The sequence below is a fragment of the Physeter macrocephalus genome, chromosome 13, assembly GCF_002837175.3.
Source record: "Physeter macrocephalus isolate SW-GA chromosome 13, ASM283717v5, whole genome shotgun sequence".
NCBI classification, from domain to species: domain Eukaryota; kingdom Metazoa; phylum Chordata; class Mammalia; order Artiodactyla; family Physeteridae; genus Physeter; species Physeter macrocephalus.
This window is the reverse complement of record NC_041226.1, coordinates 9,451,199-9,469,448: the sequence shown is the minus strand read 5'-3', so window position 1 is coordinate 9,469,448 and position 18,250 is coordinate 9,451,199. Positions and strand designations below refer to the sequence as shown.

Sequence of the window (18,250 nt, the reverse complement as noted above, 5' to 3'; positions counted from 1 at the left end):
TGGGCCTTGTACATTATTGAAGGAATATAAGCCTTTACTCTGCTTGAGATGGGAAGCCATTGGAGAGTTTTGAGCAAGGGATGACATGATCTGACTTGGGTTTTAAGATGCACAAGTCAGGGGCTTCCCTGGTGGTGCAATGGTTGAGAGTCCACCTGCCGATGCAGGGGACACGGGTTCGTGCCCTGGTCCAGGAGGATCCCGCATGCCGCAGAGTGGCTGGGCCTGTGAGCCATGGGTGCTGAGCCTGCGCGTCTGGAGCCTGTGCTCTGCAGCGGGAGAGGCCACAACAGTGAGAGGCCCACGTACCGCAAAAAAAAAAAAAAAAAAAAAAAAGGGGATGCACAAGTCAGTTCTGACTGCTGTCTTGAGAATCACTTTAGAGACACAAGAATGGAAGCAGGGACTAATTAGATGGCTCTTGGAATAATCCAAGTGAGAGGTGATTGTGACCTCAACCAGGGGATAAAGGTAGAGGTAGTGAGAATTGGTTGAAGCTAGAGCTGGCAGGATTTGCTGAACAGATCAAATAATGAGTATGAGAGAGAAAGATGGAGTTACAGTTTACTAAGATATAATGTATTGTAGGAGGAGCACATTTAGAAAGAAAAACAGGTGTTTAGTTTTGGACATGTTAAGTTAAAGGTGCATTCTGGATATCTGAATGGAGATGTAGAATATGTAGTGTGTTCAGTGTTCATGGGAGAGGTCTGGGATGGAAATGCAAATTTGGATGTGGGTGGGAAAGCAGGCTTTTCATTGTTGGAGGAACATAAAATTTGATGTATAGTGTAATGGGAGATAACTCCAGACACCAGCACTTCTCAGTCTTGTCCACATTATGACACACACAGAAAACAGAATCTGTAGAATTTGCTGGAGTAAATGGACCAGGCTGCTCTTCCCAAGGCTTCTGGTCCTGGGGCTTGGGAACTCCACCTGCCACAGGCTCCATTTAGTAGTCTTAATCTGTCACCTGTTAGAGGCGTTGCCAAGCATACTAGTTAGGAAGCTCTACTCTAGAGAAGGGCCCAGGAGACTCTGAAAACACAATGTTAATGAACTAAGACTTTATCTTGCAGATAGTGGGGATCCCCGAAGGGATTTTAGCATAAGTATGATGTAGTTATATTTGTTTTAATAGTTGTTTTTCAAACTGTGGTGAAAGATGAGTTTTTAAAAATTTTCCAATGTGCTGCAGTCTGATACTTCCGTAACATATAATAAAAAAGTGAATTACTAGAAAAAATTTAATGTAAGTCAAATATTTTATAATTAAATTCAACAGATATAAAAATTATTTTCAGATTCCTATAAAAGTTACTTAGTTTCTGTACTTTTGTTGCAGACTGGTTGCAAACCACTCATGGACTGGAATCAGTATGGATAACACTTTTGAGTAGCATTGTTTGGAGTGGAACAGTCTTGACAATGAGAGTAGTAATAGAAAGAAGGAAACATCTGTGGACATCTTATCAGTTAGTTGGAAGGCCATCAAACATTTTGTGGTGTTTGTTGAATAGTGACCTAAGGTTGCCTAACAGTTAGGCAGAGGCATAAAGCTTACTGGTGGGGCTTACTCTACTGGTAAGCACCCCTGTCCACTCTAGTGTAGTCTCCTCTGTTTCTCCCCCCAGCATTCTGCTCTTTGGGAGTCACTCTGGAGTGACCCTGGTGTTGGTCAAGTGTAGCTTATGTTTAACCATCTCTTGATTTATAGAATTTGATTATTTGTTTTAGTTTCAGTGGTGACCAGAAGGTTACAAAGATTGGGTGGAATATCTCTCAGGGTAGAGTGAGCTTTGTTATTGCCTGGTTTTCCAGATCATGTGACAGAATCGGCTGGGTCATTTTAGCTGTCCGATACATAGGTTGTAAGAAACTAAAAACTTTGGAGCAAGGGGAGCCTCTCTGAATTGACTAAAATGAAAGATGAGTGGAATGGTTAGCCCTTCTGCACCGTTAGTGCATGAAGCTACCCTTGTTCTGGTAGAGCCAGTTTTCCTTGTTTTTCTGTTTTCCTTTTTGTTCTCCCACTAAAAGCACCAGCATTTATCAGGGAAAAATAGGGGTTCTCCTAAACTCATGTTGCATTTTTCTTTCTGTATTGTGGAAGACCTGAACTGCACTCTGGAAGTGAATACACCCATCTGACAGGGATGTAAGATCACCAAGTATGTTATTTAGTCAAGCTTTTTTTTTTCTTGATTAAAAAAGGGCTTGTTTGTCTGTAATAAGCACGAGTCCACTTCAATTTGTATGTACTCCTCACCACACCCTTACTTAACCCTGCCTACTTTAAGTTGGGCTGGCCTGTCCAAGTCTTGGGCAAGAAGAGTGAGGAGGCACTATCAGGTTGGAACCCATATTCTTAAGGTAGCTGATAAATTCAAGAGTTGTTGTCCTTGGAAATACACTCTGAGGCGAGAGGTCATTGCAGAACAGCTCTTGAATGTGCAGTCAAAATTTGAGGAATTTAGTGGCATGTCAGACCCACCCCTTGGCACAGTCAACAAGTGTCTTTGTCTTCCTCACCAGGGCTGAGTCTCAGATATGTCAGAAGGGCGGTCAAAAAGCAGAGGTAACCTGGTTGCATACGCCTTTTTGCAGGGGTAATGTGCAAATTATGTAATAGTTGGTGTGGTGGGCCAGTCAGCTAGCTGGCACATTTGCTGTCTTCCTAGCTGTCTCAGTCAAAACCCTGGAGAAGCTGCAGTTCCCACAAGTAACCAGATGAGGGCAACTCTGGGGAATCGATGGTGAGTGGTTGCAGCCTTTTGGTCAAGGGCTCAGAAGGGCCCCCCAGATGTTTGCTTGCTGGGATGTCATTGCCACTACCACTGATAGCTCATGTGCTACTGTGTTCCAGGCCAGCTCTGGCAGAGGGGACATGAAGGAACAGGAGCTGGCTGGCTGATTGCTGAGGTGGCTAATGGCAGGTCTGTTCCTTGTCAAGACCGATTTGAGTTTCCCAGGGGTAGGAAAGGCAGGAAAAGCACAGGCTAACCCTTGGGAGTCCCTGAAGAGAGCCAATGGCAGTGTTCAAAAGGCACGATTTTGGGGGAGTTAATTGCATATGCACCAACCAGTCATAATTGAGACTGGTTACTGTGCTAGAGAGGAAACCTATGGGTCCTTTTGGGTGCCAAGTCCTTAACCTGTTACTTGGTGGTCAGTGGGAGGAGTGGGGGAGGGTCTGGAGAAGGGGTTGGATGGTGAGTTAGGAGGGAGCTCAGGGTGCTGTATGCTAAATGACACAGAAGAATTTAAGTATTTTAACAAACTGTGTGTGGCCACAGAAGCACACTGATTACTTTAGCCCTTTGAGGTCTGAGACTCATGTCAGTTTTTACAAGTATAAGGCAATTGTGCGGTTTCTCCAGTTTTCCTTTAATTCTTCTCTGGGATAGGTAAAGTCTCAGACTGTGAAACAAGAGTACCAAGTATTAGGTCAGTAGCAGTTTTCTCACCTCTGCTATTTGCTGGCATTGGTTGGAGACTAGAATTTGCACCCCCACTTTCCTGTATACAAGGAGTAGAGTGTGGCCTCTCACTTGTACACGTTGAATTAGTGGTAGATGTGTCTCTGTGGCTGCCCGTTTTAGGGACAAGTCTGAAAATTTGTGCGGGGAGGTGAGAGTAAATAGATTTGGTTGAGGTTCTGGTCAGACAGGTTAGTGATAGACCACAGCTAAGGCAGGATATTCTTCTCAAGGAAGCCAGGAGTGGAAAATGCAGAAGGAGTGTTCAAGCCAACGTCTTTGGAGAACTTGGAAGACCAATTTCATTCATTGGTTCCAAGGCTGAAGAGCTTGGGAGTCCTAGAAGGGAATGTGAGAAAAGCCACAGAGAGAGGAAATTCCAAAACCATCATAGCACACAGTACATAGAATCTCTGGCATCCTTTTCAACTACTTGATACTTCGAAGTGTTGGGTATGTGTATGTATAAATGTACAAGCTCCAAGCCTTTATATTGATGAATGTAGAGATGGTGTGACACATCTTTCTGTATGTAGTTGACATTTATATAGAAAATTAATAGAAATTATGCAGAAAATGAGACAAATACTGTACCTGGAAATCTAAGATATGTATGTAGGAAACAGATGAGAAAGTATCACTGATAATTATTCTGGTAGGATTAAAGGAGGAGAATGCTGTGGAGACTTCAAGCAGTAAGAAATTGAGCAGGGTAGGTTTGAGTACATTAGAGATGGCTGATTGGGTGTGAGAAGGGTTAAAACACATTGCTTCTAAGTATAACAAAACAGCTACAAAGATAGTGTAGTGAATAGAATACTACAGTCACTATCAAGAAATTAGAATCATTGTTTTCATACTACAGTTTTGTTTTGGCTGAACCCCAAGGCATGTGGGAATCTTAGTTCTCCGACCAAGAATCGAATCCTCGCACCCTCCAGTGGAAGCACAGAGTCTTAACCACTGGACTGCCAGGGAAGTCCCTCATACTACAGTTTTGTGACCCTTTACAAGTTGCTGTCCCAGTTCATGACTCAAATAAATATTACATATAAAGATAAATGTCTTTTTGTTTTCTGATGAATACTGTGAATATTAATGAGATGCTATTTATGGCATACTGTGGATTCTGCAAAAAATAACAAACATTATACATATTATTGGCAGAATATTTAACATGTTTTAAAAAATGGGTTGTTAGGGCTAAAAGGGATTTATAGGACATCTAGCTCAAATCTCACATTTTATGAAAGAGGAAATTAAGGTCCTAGGAGGTGAAATAACTTACCACCTAAATTCAGTGGAAAAACTAGAACTAGCATCCAGCACTCCTGTTTTTCAGTCATTTCTTTCCTTTACCAAAAATCATCCCAGTAAGTATTTATGGTGACTAATATTAGCTTGTAATGTTTCAGTAGTTTATCAGTAAGTGAATCATTGGCAGTTGCAAATTGGCTACCCAGAAAAATTCACGGAGATTCTAAGGCGGTTATATGAAAGTTGGTTTCCTACTTAATTTATATATCAAAAACGGCATAAAGCATCATTGAAGATAGGCTCAGTTTTAGGACTTGCTTGACTACATTTAACATTTTAATAAAAAACCTTGACGAGACTTTGCTGTAATTTGGGGGTAGGGATGGGGCACTTACCCAACTCAGCAATGCTTGGCATCTGAGTTCTTGGTAAACTATTTTGTTGAATGATTGTAGGGATATTGGCTGATAATAAAAGCCTAAGTAAGACCCAGGTCATGTACCAATTTAAAACGTGAATGTACTGTACATAGGTAAGGTTTTCATCACTTTTACACATCCTAAAGTTAACCCAGTTCTACATGCGCAACACAGTGATGCACAGGATAGAGAAGTGAAAACTGAATCAAAGAAGTCAAGTTGTATGCTGCCTGGAAGTCAATCATCGCTTTAAAAAAATCCAGAAGTCTACAGAAGAGTGGCATTGTCTGACCTTTATGGCCAGAGACTTGAACCCACTACAGATTCAACTTTTTAGACAGTTTCTCCTTTGGAACATAATACTAAATGGAAAAAATCAAGTCACTGGTGAGGTACAGGAATGCAGCCAACCAATCACAAAGGTTGTACAGTCTGCAACTCCACTGGAGCCATATGTGCCAGGGTCCTCTTAAGAGATAGTATGTCATGAAACAAAAGGGACAACTGCAAGCAGGAAAGTAAAAGATTTATCAGTGTACTCTGAAGCATGACTTGAAACCATGCTACTGAGCTATTGACATGAAGGAGGAAAAAGCAATGGTTAGTATGCTGTACAGCTTTCACAGGTGGAAGCTGCTCCTTCTGAGCTGTTCAGTAAGGTAGAACTCAGTCACATGTGACTGACAGGTATGCAATGAGGACAGTCATCCGAAGTACACAGTGTGGAAATGATCTGTTGTGCTGCACTGTTTTTTTGGATACACAAACTTGGATATAAATTATACATTAAATAATTCAAGCCTGACCTAAAAAAATTCATACAGGAGGTGAAACAACAGTCACAGTCCTTTTTATTCCTAATGCCCTTCGTAATCTACTTAGCTTTGTATGCATCCTTCAGGCCTCTTTTGTGTCTGTGAAATACACACATGCACACATACATACACATGATACATATTTACATGAATTGAGGCTCTACTGTGTTCCAGATTTTGTGCCAGATGCTTTTTCACTCCAAACACAAATACAGAAACAGTTCACTCATTAAGTAGTCATTTCTTCATGAACGTTGGAACATGGCTAAAATCTCAACAGATTTAAGAAAGGGTTTCCTAATTTGCTAACGTAGATGTCACATGCTCTCTACACACACCAAGTCCTTATGCAGTACCTTTCAAAAGTTCTCTTTCTGAGGCAATTTACATTTTTTTTTGTACAAAACCCAAATGAGGCTATTTTAATTGTTTCCCTACCACAGATATTTTAGCAGTAGCAGGTGGTAGTAAAGTTGGGGCAGTCCTAGAGAGAGTAATATAGATCTGATAGCCTGAAGACATTTGAGGATACAAAAACACTATAAAGTGCAGGTAAAATAACTTGAAAAGCTTTACTACGTGGGGTAGTTTAAAAGAGTAGCTCCTACACATTTGAAGTCATTTAAGGTGTAACTATAGATCAGTGTAGTAATGGTAACTTATTTACAGTGACAACATGTGGAAGGCAGAAGTTTGTTCAAAACATCTAGGGGCATCAACCATTTTCCAGTGAATGGAATTATTGATGTCTTTCAAATGGTTGTGTATGGTTTTTGCTAGAAAATTAGGGCTACAAAAATGCACACATTTTGTTGCTTTCTGTCAGTGCTTTCTATTTGCATAAATGATGGGCTTAAAAATAAATCCACAATTTTAAATGTATGAAATTTTAAATTTGTGCTTATGAGACCAAGCAGTTTTGGAAAGTTTTTAATTCTTAGAGGGCATGATACTTTTTTCTTAATTTCATGTTTGAAAAGATTTTTAAATGTAGTTACTGTATTCTTTTTAAAACAACAGCTGTGACTTTTTATTTTTTATTTTTTTTATTTTTTAAAGTATTTTGTTGTGGTAAGAACATTTAACAGGAGATCTACCCTTTTAACAGATTTTCAAGTGTACAATACAGTATTATCTATAGGCATGACGTTGTACAGCAGATCTCTACAGCCTATGCAACTTTTTTTTTCCTTTAAAATATTTTTTATTTAGTTTTTAATTACCTAAGTGGTGCATATTCCAAATGATACAGAAATGTACACAATTAGGATGGAAACTTTCCCATCAGCTGTGACTTTTAAATGTGTTAAGCATGTTAACTTGGAAAGTTGTAGCAGATCAGGGCTCTCTTAATAGTGCCTGCTACTAATGGGATTTACTAAGTAGGTGTAAGTTTGTGATTTTTTTAAAAAATTTATTCTATTTATTTATTTTTGGCTGCATTGGGTCTTCGGTGCTACGCTCAGGCTTTCTCTAGTTTCGGCAAACAGGGGCTACAGTTCGTTGCAGTGCCCACGGGCTTCTCATTGCGGTGGCTTCTCTTGTTGCAGAGCACGGGCTCTAGGTGCGTGGGCTTCAGTAGTTGTGGCACGTGGGCTCAGTAGTTGTGGCTTGTGGGCTCTAGAGCACAGGGTCAGTAGTTGTGGCACGTGGGCTTAGTTGCTCCGCGGCACGTGGGATCTTCCCGGACCAGGGCTCGAACCCGTGTCCCCTGCATTGGCAGCCGGATTCTTAACCACTGCGCCACCAGGGAAGCCCCCTAAGTTTGTGATTTGAAAGGGTGTTAGCTTCCTTTTCGAGCATAGTATACTAATGAATTCTTACTTTAATCATATTAATTTCTGATAAGAAAACGGACATGTTGAGCTTAAACAATTATAGAATACATGTAGGAAAAATAACTTTTGAAAGTTTATCTTTGTGTTTTGGGAGTTTAAAGTAACATCTTTTGAAAGTGCTGAATCCTAAGGCAGTAGGTGTAATGTACATATGAGATTGTGCCTTGATATCACAAATCTCATTTCAGGCTTAGGACAAGAAGTAAAATTAAACACGCTTCATAATCATTTCTCTTTTACTGTAGTTTTCAGAAAGTCATTTTGTTTTAGTATTTAATTCATTTCTTTTCAGATCTGTCAGAGGTAGGCCTTTTGGGGGGATATGTGAAAGACTTCTTTTACAAAGTAATATTTCTTTTTTCCATATATGCAAATTCCATAATGAATGACCATTTCAATTAGGAAGAACTTCTAGTAGGTTAATGACATTTTATGCAGTTTTTTTTGTTATTGTTGTTAACTTCTGGGGGTTTTGTTTTTTAGTTTTACTTTTTCCCTGTTGATTATTGGCTTGGCTGCTTTGTAGCCTGAAATTACTTTGACATGACTAGTCAATCAAGAGAAATTGTTAATAATTTCAAATTACTAGAACTTATTCCATATCCACAGAAATTGTCTCCCCTTTTTGTATTTGGTCTGTGCTTAGGATAACATGAGCAGGATTAGTCAGGTAATAATAGTGATGTTGGGATCTATGAATTCTTGTAATTCATGACCATGTAATTTGTCATGATGAGTGGGGGGAGCAGCATTGCATAGTGTTTACGAATGCAAACTTTAAATGCCAGAGACCTCTGCCACCCACCAGATGCTTGGGGAAAATACTTAAATCTCAGTGTCTCTATCTGTAAATTGGGGTTGTTAATAGTATCTATCTCATAAGGTTGTTATGAATATTAAATAAGGTAATACATGTAAAGCATGTAAGCACAATGAGGAAGAATGTTGATATGATTTATGATTAATAACTGAGTAAGAAGAGTCATTTGAGACTCAAAGAATATCGAAAAGAAAAAGCAGCACCCTGACCCTTTTCCCTGCGAAATTCCAGACGTATGAATTCTCTCTGCCTGGGTTTGTTTTGTATTTTCAGGTTCTGAGCCACTGTCTTATGGACATAGGCTTCTCTTCAACCATGGAAGCATTAATATGTCTCAGTTGAGGCTACTGGAGAAAGTGTTTTCCTGCTCTAAGCAGGGTGAAAAATGAGGATTTACTCTAGTTACAAAATTAAACATTGCATTTCTCACAAATTGTGTAAGTCACCAATATGTGACTCAGAGAAAAGCAACAGCTTCCACCATTAACCTAGTGGTAAAATTATTCACTCAACAGCACTTCTAAGTCACAGGCACTGTTCTAGGTACTGGGGGAGCAGCTGGGAGCAAAATGGACAAAACTTCACAAGAAGTCAAAGACAAATCAGTCATACGGTATGTTAGCTTGGTGATAAGTGCTAAGGAGAGAAAGAGAATAAGTAGTGCCTGGCCCAGGGTAAAGGTGCATGTGTTGGGGGTGCAGAGGGAGGCATGGTTGCAATTTTAAATATAGGGGGCAGGATAGGTCTTACCTGAGAAGTGCCATCTAAGCGCCTTAGTTTTCCTAATTTTGGTTTAAACAGCTATTAAGATAATTTTGGAACAACATAAAATCCAAGCCAAAGTGTTTTAGTGTTTATTATACGACAGCATAACAAAATAAATTATATTTAGCCAAATATTTTTCTTAGTGAATAGTGGGTATTTGTGAAGTAATGCTATTAGTGTATATTGTTGTTTCTTAGCAGTGAAAATGAACTGCAAGTATTTTTTTTAAAGAATTAGAATTGTCCAAATCTTGGCAATTAAATTAGACTTGTAATAGAGAGAAGAAATGTAATTGATAGAATTGGAGTTAATGTGTTAGAATATTGAACTCATTTGCCTTTTTAATCGTGGATTTTATGCATGCAGCAGTGTGATCTTGTCAAGGGAAAATAAAAAGGCTTTTCTGTATTTGAAGCAATCCCTTTGCAGTAATGAGAATTTACTTGAAAAGGTGTTAGAAGATTTGGAAATGAACTACTTCCCTTGGGGAAGTTAACTTTCAGGAAAAGGGTGATTTTTATCTAATATATCTTAAAAGATATGCTGCTTTATCTCTTTATACATTTTTTAAAAATTTGACTAAGGGTGGGCATAATGAAATCAACATACTTAAGAATAAACTAGATTTTAATTTTGAGAACTTGCAGTTATTATTGGCAGTAATAAATTTAAAGCATTATCTCAAAGTGCAATCTTAAAAGCTCACATGATAGAAATAGGAAAATTAATGCAATACGCTATACTGTAGTTTGAATTGGAATTATTCTTGTTCATGACTATTGAAAATGTAGAGAAGTCACCAAATAATACAAGAGCTTTTTTTAGAAAGTGGGTGTTAATAATTGCTGAGTCTTACTAGCTAGAACTGAATTTGCACACAGGCTTTTTTGTGTGTGGGGGGGGGTTAAGTTTATGTTCATTAATCAAAGCTAATGTTCAATAAATCCATAAGTGGATTTATTATTCTAGAGTGAAGCTTAAATGTTGAGAAAACACATTTATATGTATTTTTTCTTTGTTTTGCCTAATTTGTTTACTGAAGAAAGCCTTTATTTATTTATTTATTTATTTTTCTATTACAAAAATAGTACACCTTCAGTGTAGGAAATTCTGGACACACAGAAAATCACAAAGGAATCAACCCCCATAGTTCACCACCATTAATATTTTGCATATTTCTGTGTTTTTAAGTCTGTATATGTGCATATTTTAAAACATGTAAATATACAAATACATCAGACCTCTATTATTCTGAGATTTATAATTTTGACAGCTGTATAGCATAATGGTTGAAAACATGCTTTGAAATCAGAGAGACTTGAGTTTAAGTCTAACTTCACATATTTTTAATTATGAGAACTGGGCAAGTTTCTAAGCCTCGGTTTCTTTATCTGTTAAATGGGGACGATTTAACAGATTGTAAGTTGTTTTTAGGAAGGATTAAATGAGATTTTATATACATATGACTTAACAAATATCTGCCCCCATAGCAAGTGTATAGGAAATATGAGCCATTATTACTGTGTTCTATTTCAGGTTTGTTTTTCTTTTCACTTCAGTATGTTGTGAGCATTTTTACAACCTCAATCTTATTTTCCTGAATGATATTTCCTACTGTATTAACTCAAATTTATTATCTGAATATTTTATCTTTTACTTTAAAATTTTTAATTAAAATAATGACTTACATTAACTTTAGTTGTAACTATAATTACTGATTGGATATAAAGAAAGGTTTATGTTCAAATTTTTTTTATATAAATTTATTTATTTTTGGCTGCTTTGGGTCTTTGTTGCTGCGCGCAGGCTTTCTCTAGTTGCGGCGAGCAGGGGCTACTTTTTGTCGTGGTGCGTGGGCTTCTCACTGCGGTGGCTTCTCTTTGTTGCAGAGCATGGGCTCTAGGCGCACAGGCTTCAGTAGTGTGGCGCGTGGGGTTAGTTGCTCCGTGGCATGTGGGATCTTCCCAGACCAGGGCTCGAACCTGTGTCCCCTGCATTGGCAGGTGGATGCTTAACTGCTGCGCCACCAGGGAAGTCTTTAAAACATATTTTTGTCACTGCAGATGGGGTACATAATTTAGACATTTTCTTGAGTTCCAGTTTCTCCACATTATTACCCATACCTGTTGTTGTCCCTTTTTTGTATTATAGGCCTCCTACTGTGGTTTTGATTTTGCATTTCCTTGATGTCTAATGAGATTGAGCATCTTTTCATATGCTTATTGGTCATTTTCATATCTTCTTTGGAGAAAGGTCTATTCTGATCCTGTGCCCGTTTTAAAATTTGGATTTGTCTTTATATTATTGAGTTGATTTATGTATTCTAGGTACAAATTTCTTATCAGATATATAATGTGCTAATTTTTTCTCCCATTCTGTGGATTGTCTTTTTTCACTTTCTTGATGATATTTCAAGCACAAAACTTTTTAATTTTAATTAAGTTCAGTTTATCTACTTTTCTATTTGGTTGCTTGTGATTTTGGTGTTCTCTAAAAATTCACTGCTTAGTTCAAGATAATGAAGATTTACACCTATATTTTCAAATAGAATTTTTATGGTTTTAGCTCTTATATTTAGGTATTTGATTTACTTTGAGTTAAATTTTGTTTATGGTGTGAGGTAAGGTGCAACTTGATTCTTTTGCATATGGATATCCGGTTGTCCACCATACGTTGAAAAGACTCCTCTTTCCCCATTGAATTACTTACCAAAAATAAATTGGGGCTTCCCTGGTGGCACAGTGGTTGAGAGTCTGCCTGCCGATGCAGGGGACACGAGTTCGTGCCCTGGTCTGGGAAGATCCCACATGCCGCAGAGCGGCTAGGCCCGTGAGCCATGGCCGCTGAGCCTGCGCGTCCGGAGCCTGTGCTCCGCAATGGGAGAGGCCACAACAGTGAGAGGCCCGTGTACCACAAAAAAATAAATAAATAAAAATAAATTGGCCATAGATATAAGGGTTTATTTCTGAACCCTCAGTTCTGTTCCATTGACCTCTGTGTTTATGCCAACACTACACAGCCTTGATTGCTATAGCTTTATAGCAGGTTTTGAAATTAGGGCATATGAGTCCTCCGGTTTTCTTCTTTTTCAAGATTGTTAAGGCCATCCTGGCTCCCTGGAATTTCTATATTAATTTTATTATCAGTTTTCCAATTTCTGCAAAAAAGGCTGGTGAGACTTTGACAGGGACTGCATTGAATCTGTATATCAGTTTGGGGAGTATTGCCATCTTAACAATACTGTATTTTCTGATCCATGAACATAGGATGTATTTCCATTTATTTAGTCTTCTTTAATTTCTTTCAATAATGTTTTGTAGTCTTCAGAGTACAAGTCTTGTGCTGCTTTTGTTAAATTTATTCCTAAATATTTAATTCTTTTTGATATTGTAAATGGAATTTGGTTAATTTTCAGAGTGTACCTTGCTAATGTATAGAAATACAATCAATTTTTGTATATTGACCTCATACATTGAAACATTGCTGAGGTAGTTTATTAGTTTTTTAGGATTTTCCTTAAATTCCTTAGAATTTTCTATATATATGATCATATCTGCAAATAGAGATAGTTTTACTTCTTTCTTTCCAATCTGTATCCTCTTTATTTCATTTTCTTGCCAGATTGTGCTGGCTAGTGCCTCTAGTACAGTGTTAAATAGGTATGGTGAGAACAGACATCCTGTCTTTTTTCCTGATTTTAGGGTGAAACATTCAGTCTTTCACCAGTAAGTATGGTGTTAGCTGTGGTTTTTCATAGATATCCAATATCAAGTTCAGGATGTTTCCTTCTGTTCCTGTTTGTTAAGCGTTTCTGTTACAAAAGAATGTTGGATTTTGTCAAATGCTTTATCTGTATCAATTGAGATGATCCTGTGGTCTTTGTACTTTATTCTATTGATATGGTGTATTACACTAGTTGATTTTTGGATGTTAAGCCAACCTTGCATTCCTGCGGTACATCCCACTTGGTCATGATGTATAATCCTGTTTATATGTTGCTGGATTTAGTTTGTTAGTTTATGTTTTGTTTTGTTTTTAGTTTTTTGCATCTATGTCCATAAGTGGTATTGGTCAGTAGTTTTCTTATCTTGTGATGTCTTCGTTTGCTTTCAGCATCAGAGTGGTGCCAGCCTTATAGAATGAGTTGGGTTGTGTTCTTTCTTCTTCTGTTTTTTTGAAGAGTTTGTGAAGAATTGGTGTTTTTTCTTCCTTATGTAGTTGATAGAATATTTAAAGAAGCCCAGTGAAGCCATTTGGGCCTAGTCTTTTCTTTGTGAGAAGTTCTGAACATCTTTTAAAATCTAGTTTGCTTTCCTTTCCAGCAGTTGTTCCTTTACTTTGAGAACTTTTCTTCATCTTTTCTTCTGTGGATGAAAAAACATGACCTTAATCTTACTTGACAAGAATAATAATTGTGTTTACCACTTTCAAAAGCAAACAAAATAAAAACAGTATAAAAGTAGGAACAAAGGAAGTAAAGAAAGCAAGCCATATATTTTCTTTTTAAAATTTAATTTAATTTTTTTTTTTGGCCGCACTGTGACATGCTGAATGTGGGATCTTAGTTCCCCAACCAGGGATCGAACCTGCGCCCCCTGCAGTAGAAGCATGGAGTCTTAACCATTGGACCACCAGGGAAGTCCCAAGCCATATATTTTCAATGAAATGTTTTAGTGGTTAACCTGTGAATAAAATTATGTCATTTTATTGCATTGAATCAATAGGTCATTTTGCTTTAAAGTCAAAAATCTCACAGCCATTTAGAAGGCAGTCATTTTGTAACTTGAAAATTCCCTGCATTTTAAGTATTTTTTATAATTGTTATATATTCTGTTTCTTATGCTTTTAATTTTATAGTTAAAGGCTGTCCTATATTATGGCAATAATTTAGTTATGAGGTTATCTAAGTAGAAATGATCCAACATACTCTAATAGTATTTCATGTACTTAAGAATAAGGTAATATTAGGTTTTCTAGCTATTTTTTAATAATTACTATCCTATATCATAATCATCAAAAAAAACATTTTTAAGGAGAAAATGACTTTACTAAGGATGAAAAGCCTTTATCTAGATGTTTTTAAGTAATATATATGAAGTCAAATGCAATTTATAGTACTTCAGACTGATTTTACTTAGACTAGAATTTACACAAGGCCTGGTAGTAACAATCCCATCTTGTAAATGTATTATATAAATGATGAGAAATGTTAATAAGAAAAACGGTGGCATGAAATTACTAGATTATTATTTTAGAAACTAAGTTTTAAAAAGTATTCATGCAATACCATTACCTACTCCTGCTCCAGCCCCGTATAGGTAAGTATAAATAAAGGCCACCTGGCATGTTCCTGTCTTTCACCAAGTTGTCAGTCTGGATGCCAAGATGTGATGGGCAGCCTACAAGAATCAATTGTAGTTTTATGCACTAAGGAGTCTTGCTAAGTAGTGCTCAGCAAGAAACAAAGCTTTAGTAAAGTTTTAATAAGAATATAGATTATCTGGTTAAAATAAGGGGAAGAGAAACAGTCTAGTCATCAAATGCCATCTGACTTTGTTCTTTCAGAAACAAGTTGACACTTCTCTCTCCCTATCAGTAGCATGTGAACTTGACTTGATGGATTTGCTCTGCCTGGTAACCTTGATGGATTTGCTTTGCCCATTATATTCTCTTACAGGACTTATCTTCAGGTGTACACATTTGTGAAAATGCTGGGTTCTGAAATATAGTCTCTGGCCATGTGTAAGGAGGCTGTTTCACAACTTGAAACTTGGTCTTGCTACTAAACATTAGCGTTGGGCTGTAAGTGAGCTAATTAACCTCAGATAATGGCTAGTGCTTCAGACATCTATGTTTAAGTTTATCACATTAGTGAAATAATGAGAAGAAAATTTATGGAAGTTGAAAAAGTAATTGAATATAGAGTACACTGATACAAACATGAAAGTCTGAAGAAATGTTTGAAAAATGAACTAGCAGTATATAGGACCAAATACCAAAATTTGACACAAAAGATAATATTGTAACATGAAATTAGTGTAAGAAATTTAAATTTTGTATCCACAACAAAATGAAACATTAACCACTCTTATAATGACAGACTAAATAAATGAAAACTTACATAAACCATATTTAGTTTTATCATTTCTACTTTTGTTTTTAGGATTCAGGGTAGAAGCAATCTTTTTCTCTCCTACCTACTGATAGGAAAACTATATGAAATATGACTAAAGTAAGGAGTATAATAATAGTCAATCTATTTAATTACTTTTAATCACAATAGGTATGTAAAGCCCCACTATAACACAACTGATTGTATACATTCAGCTATACTGAAGATCAATGCATTTTTTGTCATCTAACTATAACAACAACCTGATATAACAGCTAAACCCACTATGAGTAAGGTTTTACTTATTCAATAAATAATTACTGATCACCCATCATGAATTAGACATTGGCTATATTCTAGGACATTGAAAGGTACTGTTTGGTTAAGTTTTGTGTGACTTTTATTGATATTTTAAAGGAATATTTAAGAAATACAAAAAGGTAAGAGTAAGCCAACAGTGTTCATTCACAGGCCAGCCACAAATATAGTTGAAGGCCCCCATATGCCCTTTTCCCTGAAAGATACAGGCAACAGAGCCGTGAAGGTGTAAAATATATACACATACACACATTTAAGTTTTGAATTGTGATATACTTTAAAGCTTATTACACAAAACAAAGACAGCATGGGCCACATTTGGGTCTAGCTTCCAGGGCTGTAATAGGACAGGGTCACCATCCGTATTGAGATATAAAGTTCCAGAGACTGTGCTAGACTGAGTGTGATATTTACAGAAGAATTTGAATAATGGTAAAGGAGGAAAGCAAAAGAAAAAAACAGGAAAATTGGCCCTGAGTATAAGATTTTTGGTATGAATTAAAGTCAGGATATGATGAGCCAGAAATGGGCTCAACCCTTTTTGGGTAGTGGTTCACTTTCAGAATCCAATGAAAGCCAATAGTCCCTCTTCCTATAAGAATTACATGTACATATTCACACTTTATTTCAGTTTGAGGGAGTTTACAGATCCTCTGAAGTCTTGAATACCTGTAAATGAATATTGGCATAAGTTTGGGGTGTAAAGAGAGTGCAAATTGGGTCAGTGAAAGTGATTTGGGTCAGAATGTGAATAAGTCTGAGACCTCTTTATAAAGTGAGAGAGAGATGACATCATCAAGCAGTGGGCCTCAAATTATTCCACAGAAGACTTTCAGGTTTGTCACTCATACCTCAATAAAGCTGGGGGGAAAATTTATTCGCTGCTTCAGGCAGGTAGTAGGAGTCTGGGTAAGTGGAACTTTGGCCACACTCTTCAATCAGAATGGCTTCCTCTACTTTTACATGTATTTGGATTCTATTTAAAATATTGATTAACAGTTGGGTTCTACTCCTTGTAAAGATATTTATATAGAAATATTTCTTCAAGTCCCTGCTTTCGATCCTTTTGGGTATATGCCCAAAAGTGGAATAGCTGGATCATATGGTAACTGAATTTTTATTTTTTTGAGTAACTGTCTTCCATAGAGATTGTACCATTTTAACATTCCCACCAACAGTATACAAGGGTCCAATTTTTCCACAGCCTCACCAGATCACCAACACTTGTTGTTTTCTGTTTGTTTGTTTTGATAACCGTCCCAATGTGTTGTGAGGTGGTATCTCGTAATTTTGATTTGTATTTCCCTAATGATTAGTGATATTGGGCATCTTTTCATGTAGTTATTGGCCATTTGTATATCTTCTTCAGAGAAATGTGTATTCAGGTCCTTTGCTCATTGTTTTAAAAATTGAAGTATAGTTGATTTACAAAATTGTGTTAGTTTCAGGTGTACAGCAAAGTGATTCAGTTATACATACATACATATATAAGTATGCTTTTTCAGATTCTTTTCCATTATACGGTATTAAAAGATATTGAATATAGTTCCCTGTGTTATACAGTAGGTTCTTGTGGTTTATCTATTTTGTATACAGTGGTGTGTATCTGTTAATCCCAAATTCCTAATTTATCCCCCCCCTTTCTATTTAGTAACCATAAGGTTGTTTTCTATGTCTGTGAGTCAATTTCTGTCTTGTAAATAAGTTTATTTGTATGATATTTTTAGATTCCACTTATAAGTGATATCATATGATGTCTTTCTCTGACTGACTTCACTCAATAATGATAATCTCTAGGTCCATCCATATTGCTCCAAATGGCATTATTTCACTCTCTTTTATGACTAATATTCCATTGTGTGTATATACACACACACATACACACACACACACACACACACATATACCCCACATCTTCTTTATTCATTCATCTGTTGATGGACATTTAGGTTGCTTCCATGTCTTGGATATTTTAAATAGTGCCTTTGCTCTTTGTTTTTTGTTTCTTTGTTGTTGAGCTTTAGGAATTCTCTATATATTCTGGATATTAATCTTTTATCAGTTATATGATTTGCAAATATTTTCTGTTGGTTGCCTTTTTACTAAGTTAATATTGTCTTTTGATGCAAAAAATGTTTTCATTTTCATGAAGTCCAGTTGGTCTATTTTTGTTGTTGCCTGTGCCTTTGGTGTCATATCCAAGAAATCATTGCCAATCCCAATGTTGTGAAGCTTTTGCCCTATGTTTTCTTCTGAGAGTTTTATAGTTTTAGATCTTACACTTAGGTTAATTGAGTTACATTAGGTCAATTAGTGCGTTAATTTTTGTATATGGTTTTCGATAAGGGTCCAGCTTCATTCTTTTGCGTGTGGATATCTAGTGTTCTCAGCACTATTTGTTGAAAAGACTTTCCTTCCTCCAT

The 18,250-nt window shown here is 36.8% G+C and overlaps 1 protein-coding gene across 6 annotated transcripts in view; it reads left to right on the top strand.

Moving 5' to 3' along the window:
* N4BP2L2 (NEDD4 binding protein 2 like 2) overlaps positions 1–18,250 on the top strand; it is a 75,777-nt gene that overhangs the window by 31,760 nt on the left and 25,767 nt on the right. The window lies entirely within an intron of this gene.